This window comes from Manis javanica, chromosome 2, assembly GCF_040802235.1.
Source record: "Manis javanica isolate MJ-LG chromosome 2, MJ_LKY, whole genome shotgun sequence".
NCBI lineage: Eukaryota > Metazoa > Chordata > Mammalia > Pholidota > Manidae > Manis > Manis javanica.
Window position 1 is genome coordinate 174,762,924 of NC_133157.1, and position 13,796 is coordinate 174,776,719.

The 13,796-nt window shown below is 34.1% G+C and overlaps 1 long non-coding RNA gene across 1 annotated transcript in view; it reads right to left on the reverse strand.

Moving 5' to 3' along the window:
- Positions 1-9,382, reverse strand: part of LOC118967850 (uncharacterized) — a 38,104-nt gene extending 28,722 nt beyond the window's left edge. Inside the window, exon 1 of the long non-coding RNA XR_012124169.1 lies at positions 9,294-9,382. This is a non-coding gene — a long non-coding RNA (uncharacterized lncRNA). The remainder of the gene's footprint in view (positions 1-9,293) is intronic.
- Positions 9,383-13,796: the final 4,414 nt, after the last annotated feature.

Below are 13,796 nucleotides of genomic sequence, written 5' to 3' on the forward strand. Positions count from 1 at the left end.
AGTTTGACAAGTATATGGAGTAGCTGAAATTGTCATAGATTCTGATATGAATGTAAATCAGTAAAACCACTTTGGAAAATCACCTGTTTACTTCTGCCAAACATAAGCATACCCCATGACTCAATGTAATCCACAACAAAAACAAGGTAATCATTACAAAAATGAGTTTATAGTAATATTATTTGCTCATAATAATAACATTTATAATAGTTTATACTGGAAAAGCTTAACTAGACATCAATAGTTGAAGGGATAAATACATTTTGGTGTCCACACATTGGATAGTGTACAAAATGGGGATATATCCTTTACAATTACTCTTAATAATATAGAAGAATTCAGAAATATAATATTGAATGGGCCACATAAGGTAGACATAAGTACATATAAATTCCATGATTCCATTTATTAAAGTACAAAAACAAACAAAATTAATGTATATCATTAGAAACCATGGAGGGAGTGTCTAGAAGAAGCACATAGGAGGGTCTTAGGTCCTGCTGTTTTGTTTGTTTCTAGATCTGTTGCTATACAGGTTTGTTTGCATGGTGAATGAAGTATGCATTTGTATTGTATACTTCACTAAAAGGTTTTATAAAACAAAAATGAAATTTGTCAGAGTTTCCAATATCTTTATTGGTGATGTTCTATAAAACCTCTACTTTTCTAATTTGATAATGGCAGATTTCCTTTATCCTTTTCTTTTCCCAATTTCTTTCCTGTATAAGGAAATGACTATGATAGTCAAAAGGACAGTTAACTGATGATTTGAGAATATAACATGTTCTTTAGGGGGGGAAAAGTTAGGAAACAGTCAATATTGGTTTAATAAAATGGTGAAGGGTCAGGAGTAAAAGAAAGAAAAGGGAATTAGATCTCAGAAAAACACCGATAGTGGAAGGTTCAACAGCCCTGTAGTAAGTTCTCAGCATTTCATTTTATCACTCAGCATATAAAGTAGATATTATGGCAGCTCTTCTCACTCACAGTTTCTTTCTGCCTGCTGAAATCCCTTAGTTCTCAAGTATCATTTTTAACTTTATCATTCATCGATGAATTATTTGCCAAGAATATTCAATTCCATTATTTCAGCCTTGAAAAGGATAAGGTCTGTAATTTTACAAACAATAATAAAGCTCTTCTGAAAGTTATCCTTGCCTTTTTTAAGATTGCAAAAGGAAAAGAACTTGCAACTTAATGTTTAGTACTATAGGATTCATTTATTTACAATGCCTTAAAGATACTGAAGTTCTAAGATTTCTAGTTTGGTTTTATTATTAGAATTCATAATTTATCACATTATTGATGTTAAGGTACAGATGTTATATAATTACTATAGCAGTATTTGGATGAACTGAATGTATTTTAATTGAATTGTTCTCCATTTCCCACCCTCCATCCCTTCATTGTATACATTATTTTTATTTTCTATATATCCTCCCATCTTTTATAGTATATATTTATATATTTATCTTCTAAGATAAAACTCCACATTATTTATGACAATTCTTAGAAATTACTGTAAATTTTAAAAATGCACAGTATGATTAATATGATTAATATGCCATAATTGAGCAACCCTCTTTTCACTGATAGATGAGTATCATGGTCATACTTAGGAAGTAAAGATATGGACAAAATAACACAGTATGGTTCCCACTCCCTCTTAAGATATACCATTAAAAAATAGGCCTGAGAATCACAAAAGTACAGTAGATGTGGAAGTTGTAAGAGTTTTAAACTGCTACTTTAAATTTGCTAATAAAATTGGATTTTTAGGGCTCATGTGCATTTCTCAAAAATAGCTTCCTAGATATTGACCAAGACAATTTTAGACATTTCTAAAGAGCTTAACTAAACTTCAGACTGGCTTTTCCAGACTCTTGGCCCTGAGTTATCATTTCTTAAAGCATTTATTTAAAAAAAAACTTGTCATTGTAAATTTGTCTTTTCCCCTTTGAGATGCAAACCTTTTTTAAAGCCTCTTGAGAGTTTTATAATCAAGGAATGTCCATTCACAAGGACTCATGAACCTTCTCTTGGAAATGTTCATCAAGGGAGCTGTACCCCATCTCCCATTCTCTGTGGGGGATAGAAGCCTAACTTTGGTGGATGCTTTGATCCTGGTTGTAAAACTACCTCCTATCATAAAAATACTAGAAAGTTTATTTTTTCTTGGGGTAAGCCAATTAACAACACAGATGGCCTGTGTTCTCCCCCTTTCTGTAAAGCTTAAAAATCATCCCACTCTTTTTTTCAATGGAATTAAATTCAAACTGTGTTCTGTCTCTCTTCCCTACTGAAGTGGCCTTGAGCAGTCTTCCTTGCCTGTTCAACTTTGGTGGAATTTTTGCTTTGACAATATCTACATTAATTTATTTTAGTACTGACAGAGGGCAGAGACAGGAGACAAGCATCAAGATTAATTGTCCAAAAAAGCTGAGATATAAACAGTATATATAGTAAGAACAGGAGGTATTCAATTTTAAAACCAAGATTTCATTTTAAAAACCAGAAAGTTAGGAAGATTCCTAACATATTCTTTAGCAAACAGATAATAACTCAGCCCACTTTGGGAGCAGGGCAGGCGGCCCTGACTGATATGTTACCAGAGGGAAGCTGCTATCCTAGGCAGCAATGGGATCTGTAAATTTCTTGTATTAAGTTAATTTTGCCTAATTACCTGAAGGACTGATAATAGAAGAGACTTAATGTTTCTCACCAGTGATAAGCATTGAAACTACAAGTTTTTGACCCTGGCCCTTCAAAAAATCCTTAAAAGAGGGAACCCCCAACCTTTCTGGGTGCCCCCTCTTTGAGGATGACCGCACTTTTTCTCTCTTTTAGCGTGCAACTTTAAATAAAGCTTTCTCACTGCCCAAGTTAATTGTGTTTTGTCTCTCTGCACTTTTCTAGTGGTAAGCGTCTTTGTTTCTTTGCTATTTCATTCAAAGTCTTCGCTTAATCTCTGCTTTTCTCCTGTTAAGCAGGGAGGAGCTGCTGAGAGCTCAGACTTGGGTCTGCAAGTTCCCATTGTCCTGGTGGCCCGGAGGGAACTGCAGCCCCAGGAGCCTGCCTGAAAACCTCCCTTCTTTCGGAAGCTCTCAGAAGCTCTCACTCTTTCCCATGTTCCGCGGCTCTCCAAATCCCGGGCTGGTAGGGGCTAGTCCCACGCCATGCAGATCCAATCCAAGCAGACACAGGACTTCAAGTGACCCTGGCTTTAAGAGATGGCAAGGGAATCTGCCCTGTGCTGAGAAGAAGTTCAGCAAACTTTCTCTTTCTCTCTGCATTTCCCTGTTTTCAGCCCCCTGCAAGGCAGCTATCATTCCCTGCTACTCTCGCTTTAATAAATTCCTTCCTTACCTACACTCTTCGGAGCTCGTCAAGAATAATTTCTCTTTCAGAGACAAGAACCCGACCCCCCTCAACAAGTGAGATATTAAGTTATAAAATGAATATTTTTTTAATTTTCAGATATTGATGGTGTAATCCCAACTGACTTTTAACTAAATTATTCATAAAAGGAAGACAATTAGCATTTATTAAGCCTTTTGTTATGCCATGTATTATGTATAATTTAAAACTCTACAAAAAAGTTCTATCATTATTTACATTTTATAGAGAACAAAATTGTGGCTTAAGGAAGTTAAAAGACTTGCCCAATGTCAGAAAACTAATAAATAATATTTTCAAAACCTAACCTAGGTATATCTTATTTCAAAATAATGTTTTTTTTCCATTAGGATACCTTCTAGCCTTAGAATCACAGAATCATTAATTTAAACAAACTAATTTAAGATTACTCTTTAGGAATTTACACAATTCATCAAGTATAAGTGTCTATAGGTATTTCATTTAAGTAGATATTAATTCCAAATAAGTTTTCATAATCTGGAAGTTAGAATCTGATCAGTATTTGAAAGACTGAAAATTCAAATAAATCTAAACTCCTGATCACCAATGAATGCTAATTTATTCATTCCATAAATATGTTATTCATTTAAAAAATTGGGAAAGCCCATTAGAAAATTCTATCTGGTAATCAAAGGATGGAAGAATCCTACCAAAAAATTCAAGAAGTTCAATAGAAGAGTTACTGAGATCAAGGAAGGAAACTTACCTAAATTGAACCTCTATAACTCAGTAACATTGCCTTGTTCTCTCCATCTCCACACTGCCATTGGGGACTGACTATATCCCTTAAGAAATATCCTTGTATGGATATGGACTACCTCAAAGTGGCAGCTTAGGGTAACCATGTTAGTGAATATTCTCTTGAGATCTTAAAAACAAACCTTCAAACTCTCACCTGTCTTATTTCCATGTAAACTATGAAACAGATACTCTTTTTTTTTTTTTAACTTATCACAGAGCCTTGTTTCATGACTGAATCTCTCACCCAATTAGATTCCTACCTCTTGAAGGAAGATCAAAGATAGGGTAAAGGGGGCATGGAAATCTTCAGCAGTGCCCTACCCAGACTCCCTGTTCATGGTCAACGTACCCAACTCCCAGCTACTAAGAATATCCCAACTGAAGACTTGGCAGCTACTTCCCTCATGAGCTTGCCCTTGGTCAAAGGCAACCACCTTGCTCAAGGTTACACTTCCTCCCAGAGATGGTCATGGTCAATGACTGGCTGATAAAAGAAATACATAACTTTGGGACATCTTTGAAAGGCCACACCAGCCCCAGAGCATGCAGTATGGCCAAGTTGCAGATATACTTACTGCTGGTCAGCTTCTGCTTCCGCCATTTCCTGCTCTACTCATTTTGTTTTTTCTGAGAGAGACTGACCAAGACCATGTCCCAGTACTGTTTTATATGCAACCATATAAGTCTAAGGCATCACTTGAATTTTGAATGGCCTGGAACTCAAATTCTCCGGCATCTCCCTTTACATTCCATTTAGAAAATGATTTTCTATTTCATAATGGTACATTGTAGGTTTTTCTTTCTTAATTTAAAAACATGAAAGTTGTTTTTTGCATTTATAACCATCTAATAATTCTGGCTTTTTTTATCTGACATTTGGTGAGGGTAGAGGCAAAGGTGGGAAGGTAAAAGGGATAAAAGAGGCTAATTTTGCTATAGTTTAGTCCTTCCTTTTAGTGTCAGATGCTCAAATTTCAACAATTATATCAGAATTCAACAGAAATTCTCATTATAAATATAATGCAAACTCTTAAAAATCTGAAACAAATAAATGTGTCAAAGGAAAAAGTCCCCCTTAATTTAGTTTGGGGACAACAAACAATGAATATTTGTGACATTCGTTGGTAGAGGCTTCTGGTAGTTGTATAATACAGTCTCTAATAGAAATTGTCCCAAGACTCCAATGAAAATACAAGAACTTGGGCGAAAAAAAGTCTTGCCTTTTAGCTATACTTAGATTCTTCCCCTGGCATTGCAGTGTATCCACATGAATAAAACAGTGTTTAAAACTCTGATAAGTCAAACACAGCAGACTACTGCAATACCTGGAAAATAACAGAGTCTCAACATATATTTTTAAAGGAAATGAATAATGGTTCATATGCAGTGGTGGAAAAACTATTAAAGGAACCACCAGGAATGAAGCAACATTTTCCCAGCCTGATTGCCTCTGCCCCAGAGGATGAGAAAAACATGTGCCTCAGCCAACTGTTATCATTTCTCTTTCTATCTTTGCTTTTTTTTGGGGGGTGGGGGGAAGGGGGTTTGTGTTGTTTCTAAAGTTTTAATAGAGAATATGAAAAACACATTGAACTACATACCAAAATGGATTAGATAATATAAAAATACAAAAATTCATTCAACAGTAAAATAGCATCACCCATATACCTATCACCCAGATTTAACAGATAATGGAATTTTGCAATATTTACTTCAAAAATTTTATTTAGAAATAAATATAACAAGTGTAGCTAAAATCCTATTCTTTTGTTCTGAATTTTCTCCCTCCTTCAACAAAAGATAACACTATTATGAATAGTATATATCATGCTCATTGAATGTTTTATATTTTAAAACATTTACATGGTTTAAAATGTACATAAATGATGACATCATGACATATGCATTTTTGCAGTTAATTATTTTATCATAGCCATATGTAGATGTAATTTATATTAATTAGTATGCATTCCAAAAATGAATAAATCACAGTTTATTTATTCATTCTACTAAGGATAGTTGGGCTGTTCACACTGTTAAGACTTACAAATATTATTCTAATAAACATATTTATACATATTATCTTTGTAAATGAGTACACAGTTCTAGCTATAAAATTTAGAGATAAAATTTCTGGGTTGTAGATTATGCATAGCTTCAATTTCACTAGGTACTGACAGTTCTCTCACTGACAGTGTGGTTCTATCAACTTACATTCCCACCAGCACTGCATATTAATTTACCACCATCTTTGGCAAAACAGAGTGCTAACTTGAGCATGAATTGGTATCTCATTGTGGTTTAATTTAAATTTTCCCACCACTGGGGAAGTTAATCATATATGTTTATTGGATATTAAAGTTTTCTTTTCTGTGATTTGCATGTTCATATCTTTTGCCTTTTATTGGTCATTTTTTTCTTATTGGTATGTAGGACTTTTTATTTAATATATGTGATATTGTATATATATACTCATGGCTTGTTATGGTTGCTGCTATTCAAATGTTTTTAATTTTAATGAAATCAAATTGGTTCATATTTTCCTAAATGTCTTGTAATTTGTATATAATAGTGATTAAAAAGCATAGGCTCAGAAGACAGCCCTCCAGGATTGAAAACCCACCTGTCACATATTGAAGTAATGTTTTTTGCAGTGTTAAATGCTACTTCGTCATCCAAGAATGGGGGCAGTAATAGAATTTACTTCTAAGATGGTCATAAGGATTGAATTACTTAGCACATGTCAAGTGCTCAAAACAATAAGGCCTTAAAAACAAGGAAAATAGTATTCTCAGTGAGCATTACTGGGTATTATAATTATTTGTAATAGTGTTGGTAGTACTAGTACCATTAAAGAAATATTTCTCAATTCCAAGAACATAAGGAAATATTTATCTGTTTATTTATTTATACAGCATCTTTTTTTACTAAGATCTTTTTTAGAACAGTTTAAGATTCACGTATATTTATTTTGTTAATGTTCACTTTTGCTTTTAAAAGAAGTCAAGGGAGATGAGGGCCCAACTGAGACAGGAGCCACTGAAGTCAAGTTTGAGCAGAAGATTTGCATGTTAGTATGAGAGCACTGTGGGAGGATAGATTGGAAAGAAGACTAGAGGCAGGAAAAACAGCAAAGTTATTGTCATAGTACAGGAGAGAGGTATAGATACTTGAACTAGGTATCTGCAGTGAACTGTGAAGTCTTGTTTCTGATTAACTGGTGAGGGGAGGGGAGGCTAAAACAACTGCTGGATTTCTGGTTGGGTGACTAGGTGGATCAGTGCAATTCACCAAGCTGTTTCAAGGGGTCCTATTAAAATCTATCTCTGTTGGCTAGTTATACTCAGCAGCCATAAACAGAAACAGTTGATTACTACTTGATATATTTAATGTGTGTGTGTGTGTACACACACACACATGAAATATTCCTATAAGATCCTGGTATACACTAAAAGCATCAAGACTTTGCATAGGAACACATTATTAGCTTACAGCTAATAGATTCACTTTAGAATCTATCAGCAGTGAAAAAAAAGGCACTGAAAGGTAGAAACTTCATCTACCTTTAGTTTCTTGATATACAGTACTTTTCTTGGCTATTAGTTATTTGACATGGGACATTTGAACAAAATCAATATCTGAGAGTAATACAAATTTACTGGGAACTTTTATATAAATAGCAAAGCCTCATAGACATGGCCATAAGCAAGACAAACAAGGTTGCCCTCTTCATTCACTAACTTCTAGGGTCCTCTAATATGTTATTATATTACATATGCGTAATTTATGCTTTTAGGATCACAGCAACCTGAAGACTAAAATAAGGTCACAATTGGAACTAATATTTCTCTATTTGTAACTTTCCCTGAACTAAAGGTATCTCAGCCTCACTTAAATTCTCCTAAAATAGTTTTAAGACTCTCCAAGAGGTGTCTCACATCTATCTTTCATACAAATTTCCTGGGATTCTGACCCCTCACACTCTTACTTCAGCTCTCCATAGTGAGTTTGGTCACCACTGTGCCAAGACCTACAGCAGTTAAGCTGCCACTGCCTGCCAAAGGTGCAGTGCTACTGGTGCTTATTGTCGGCCTGGGGGCTGCTGATGTCTGCTCTGCTTGCCCACAGAGCACCCTTGCCTGATGTTGCTGAAGCTTTTAGCACACCATTTCCTTTCAACGGTCGTCAGATAACTTGTCTTCTTTTACAGCCAAAGCTGCTAGCTCAAATATGCTTTGCTCTTAACCTCTTAAATGCATTTTACTGAATATATCTTTTCTTCTAGTAGGTCTGTTTTACCGCATGCCTTTTCCTTAGAATTAAAGATTGTGTCTAAGAAAGCTGTGTGGGAAGACAACTGCAATGATGAATGCTATACCATATTAAGAACCAGTTCATCCCTCCAGCCTTGACTACTGCTCTTGAAAACAAAGGCAAATTGACTCTTTTCTTCCAGGATTATTTGTTCCTAGAAGAAAGTTTAATTCTTCATGAAGATCCTTAATTGCGTTCTTCATCAATGCCCACAAATCCCTAATTAGTAAGATAACCAAATAAAATTCAAGCCGTATTTAGGATCTAAGCCACATATTTTTATGTGGGTACTATTAAGATTTTTGTATGCCATAATCCTTTAAAAATTATTGTGGATCCAAAAGAACTAGGAAGTGAATATAAAGAAAATATGATTATGTACCCTCTTTATTTAACTTTGGGTTCTAAATTTTTATTGATAACTAACTTTTTGAAGGAGCCATTTGCTACAATGTGAGTCAGGTCTTTTAAAATATTATGGATGAGATAATAATAATAGATGTGATACACGTATTGATTACAAGAAAAGGTAAACATTTAACAGCTAGCATTCCAGGGAAGAGTATGAAGCCCTTAATTATAATGTTTAATGGCTTTCATGTAGTTTGGCTGCTTTTAAGATACAATGTGATGTCAGTGATCATGAAATTAGGAAGATACACAAACAATAGGCTCTCATAACATGAGAGGAGTCAGGCACATCCCTGATTTAACTTTATTTTATGAAGTTTTTAAGAGGTTTTGGGAGAAATGGTTTGACCTGTAAAATATCCACACCTCCACACCAATACTAAGTCAAGCCATAACAGCAATATCCTTACCTCATTTTTTTCTGTAGAAGACAGCTTTTTCTTAAAGGAGAATCCCTCATTTTCCATCCTGAGAAGTTTAGTTGACTGCCCAAATCATTATTATGTGACAGAAAATAAATATCAAATGTCTAAAGACTATCAGACTGGTGCACAGTCTACCAGGTTCATCTATGTTTTGGTTTTGCAGGAACTAAAAGGAAAAAGAAAAATTATTTCTTGCCTTGAATCATTCAAAGAAAGAGATGTAAGTGGATCTAGAATTTATTAACTCTGAAGTCTCTAAATCCTCCACTATTTGTGAGACAAACATTGCTTCCCAAAACTTAAAGCACTGTGTGAAAAGTAAAAACAGGTGACTGTCATATTCCTTTAACATGACTCTTGCTCAAAAATAATAGCTCAATTCCAGTCCTAGACAGCAAGTGAACAAATATCCAGGAGGCAATAAAAAGATGTAGCTTTAAATATAGAATTTTCTTTTCTCCAAAATATAGGCTGAATGAGTGATCACAGAAGAGAGAGATGATATAAAAGTGTTAATCTCCTCTAACTACATATTGGGCCCAATTTTGTCTCCCCCAAGGGCAAGTGAAGTGCAGTCACAGGAGGAAGTCATCAGCCTTGCCCTCCAAACAGGAGCTAAATAACACTGTCTGAGCTTGTTATGAATGAGTTCACCACCATTTGAGAGATTGACCTGAGGTAAACTGCTTGGGAAATAGCATTTTCCTCAGATAGGCCGAGATTTCTAACAGAATCCTCTAATACAACTTTGACATTCTTTTCCCTTCTTGCTTTCTTACTACTGACAGGTGACAAGAGCCCAGACTACCTTTAGCTGCTATGTTAGACCCGATCTGGACTTAGCTATCCCCTATTCAAACCCTGTGGGACCCAGACTGTTGTTTGGTAATTGTGAAATTAAATTTAACATATACTCATTTGTAATAAATATTATTATTCATCTGGAAATATCAATGTTTCAAATCTAAATTCTAAGCACGCATCATCTTAAGGATGCCTTTGAGAAAGAAGTCACTGGAGGGTATCGGCGACACTGTGGGAAGGAGAATATGTTTGTAGTAGACATATCTTCCAAGCAGCTTTCAAAACACACTCGAGAGACTATTTTAATCAAGGTTGAACTCAACTAGAGGTATAATATATAGTATCCTCCAGGCGCATGAGTAAAAGGTGACTCATCACCAAAAATAATTTCCTCAAAAGGGTGGAATTTTTTTGTCTTTTTTCCGTAGAGTTTAAAACTATGAAATACTTGGAAAATACAAGAAATATTATAACATTACCTTCTACTCACTACCAAGATGTAGCAGACCTTAAACTATTGTAATATCTGTTTCAGACTATTATTTTTAGGAAACAAATTATTATAAAGATTAAATATTACAGTGTACCACTATTGATTCATATTTCCTTTCCTCTTGCTTCTCTAGAAATAGCCAGTACTTTCATTTAGAGGTTTATCATCCCCTAGATTATTTTTGTATTTTTACTACATACATACTTAGAAAACTAAGTTACTGTACATATTTAAACACTTACACATGCTTATATATCAAAGAATACACAAAACCCAGCAACTTCTTTTATTATTCAAAATAATGACAACATATGTAGCTGTAGTACATTTATTTTAGCTACTGTCTCATATTGTGTTGAAAGAGACTATAAATTATTTTTTTGCCCATTCTCCAGTTATAGACATTAAGGTTGTATCCAACATTTTGCTATTTTAAACAAACAAAAAATCTTATACATGCATCCTTTTATAACATGTAGAGAGTTTTCTTAGAGCAGATACACGTTGAATACATTTAACTGTCCTGGAAAATTTCCTCTACTTTTTTAAGATACCATCATTATTTTCAACCTCAATATAATAATATATATTTATTTGGTTTGCAGTTTTATTTTTTTTAAGTTATAAAATATAATAAGCAATGAACCTACCAATTTCTAAACACCTTCATCCACCATTTATACTTTATAAATCATCATGTAATTTATTTTCGGTACTCCACTCTGAGCCTGTCCTGTGTTTTAGTTCACATCCTTCCTCTTATTTTATTTTAGCTTATACAGCAAGTGTAACATGGATAGCTGTTTTCTACTAGATTCCATTGACCTATTGCAAAGGACCGGCAATTCTGTAAGCATCCGCATGATGATCACATACATAGCATTGTTTGCATGCTCTGTGCTAATAAAAACTTTGGGAACCCTTTCATAAAATCAAAGTGAACAGAATTACTTAACCAAAGAAACCTGTAATCTAGTATATTATACAGAAATAAAATTGATATAATGTAATTCACATCTTTACAGTATGCATGAAATACAAAACAAGTAAAGTTGAATAATTGAAATTTTCTTTTTAGAGTTTCCATTTTGCCTTTTGGGATTCGCTGTATGTTCACTCAGTCATCTCATCTACAAATAATAGTGAGATACACAGCAACGCTAGAATACATGTATCCAGAGAGTTATTCTGTACTGAGAAGGGAGCACAATTTAATAGGTTTTCCAGAGCCTAATTTTGTTTCCAAAACAGTTAACATATTGGGCCCAAGTCAGTCTTTACAAGGGAAGCAATTTTTATGGTCAGTAGAAATGGTAGCTCCTATTTGGAAATATCATGCTGGCATCTGGCATATAATTTAGTCAAATTTTTGAATCAAAGAAAAAGTCAGGATTTGGAAAAAAGTGATCACAAACAAATGTTGTCTACCTTTGGATTAACTTGAACAACTAACCTCCCTCCTCCTATATTTCTTCATTTCTACTATGTCAGATTTTTTTCCAAATTAGTATACAACATGCTTCAAAAGAATATGACTACATATGGTTTGTAAATACATACCTCTATATATTTTTTGCTTATTAAAATTACCTTCACTCAAATAGTTACAATTAGATGCAGCTTTATTGAAAACACTAACATTCACAAGTCCATTTTTTCTCTTATACAAAGTACATTAAAAAATTTAAAAAGCAGACAAATTCACAAGGGAAATTTCCCAAGGTAAGAATAAGTGGTAAATTAAAAGAACACAGAAAACAGATGGAAGATGGAGAGGAAAGTGGAGGAAAGGAATGAGAAAAGCGTATTTCCATAACCTTTTCTAGATCTGGACAAAGGCAGAAATGGGTTACTAAGCCAGAATTTTGTGATTCATTATGTATAAAAGGTAATGGTCTGTTATAAAAAAAAGACATATATTTATTTACATCTTCCAGTAAATGTATTTTCCAGGAATTAACCAACTTAATTGGAGGGCATTATATCTCCAAGCTGAACAATGTATTGAGCATTTCTTATTTCTGAGTTGCTTAAATATTTAAATGGATGGAAGCCTGGCTCTACATTAGTTTATGGCAACAAAGCAGAGCTCTGGTTTTGAACGTTGGTATTCTATACCCATGTTATAACTGATGGGAAGTTCAGTGATTAACACTCACAGGTTAATTGATTTGATTATGAACTTGAAAGATAAATCCATCAACCATAAACAGTAGCCAGATCAACTCAAATATAACCCATAAAGCACTGTTTCTAACAAAAGTAGTTATTTGCTACTTCTAATTATGACTTAGGGACTTTGATAAAATGGAATTTCAAATTATCTTCTTTCACTTGTACAACTGATTCACTTCATTTGTATATAAGGCTGTCCCCATATGGAGGCAATTTTATTTTACTTGGAAAAAAACAGTTTTAAAGGAAGCAGTAAAGAAACCTAAAGCTAATCCTGATCTCCCCAGTCAATTGCTTGTGCTCAGTTACACTGTAAAATCATTATAAATTAGTGATCCAGGAACTTTGCTATATTGAGCTTGAAAGAGCAAATGCTTCCTATACTTAACCCGGTCTGCCCACCACGCCTAGGGTGAGATGCAGATGTCCAGAGATTGTAAATACCATTACTGATTATGTCTTAATTGCTTAGCTATGTCTAAGTAACATGCAATAAAAATGACATAGCAACAAGTTTCCAATTAATTTGCTAATTAAGTAAACAAACAACTTCTTTGGGCATTAATATTTGGGGTTGCTTTATATATTTTTTAACTGAATTAACCAATTTGACAGAGTTCATTGATCATATTCATTGCATAATTTCTTAAATTGGTACAGTCTCAGTTTGACTTGAAAAAAAGTTAAGATAGACTGCTTGTCCTTACCCCATTATTCTTCCATCCATTTTAGCCCTCTTATTAACATCATGTCCACTCTTGAGACTAATTTACTGTATCTCTGACCCTGACTTTGTTTCAATCTTGTATGCAGATTTAAATGCTTTAATCCAGTTATAAATCTGTTATGTTATTATTCTTTCTTTCTGGCCATATTCTTTGGTATTTTGGTAAAATCTCTACCCAACTAAGGAGAAAGATGAAGCTCTCTTCTTTCTCTTGGGACAAGCAGCTGTAGGGCTGCTCACCTGCTGAATTAGATGCAACGAACAGAAACATTTCCAACTAACCTGAAGA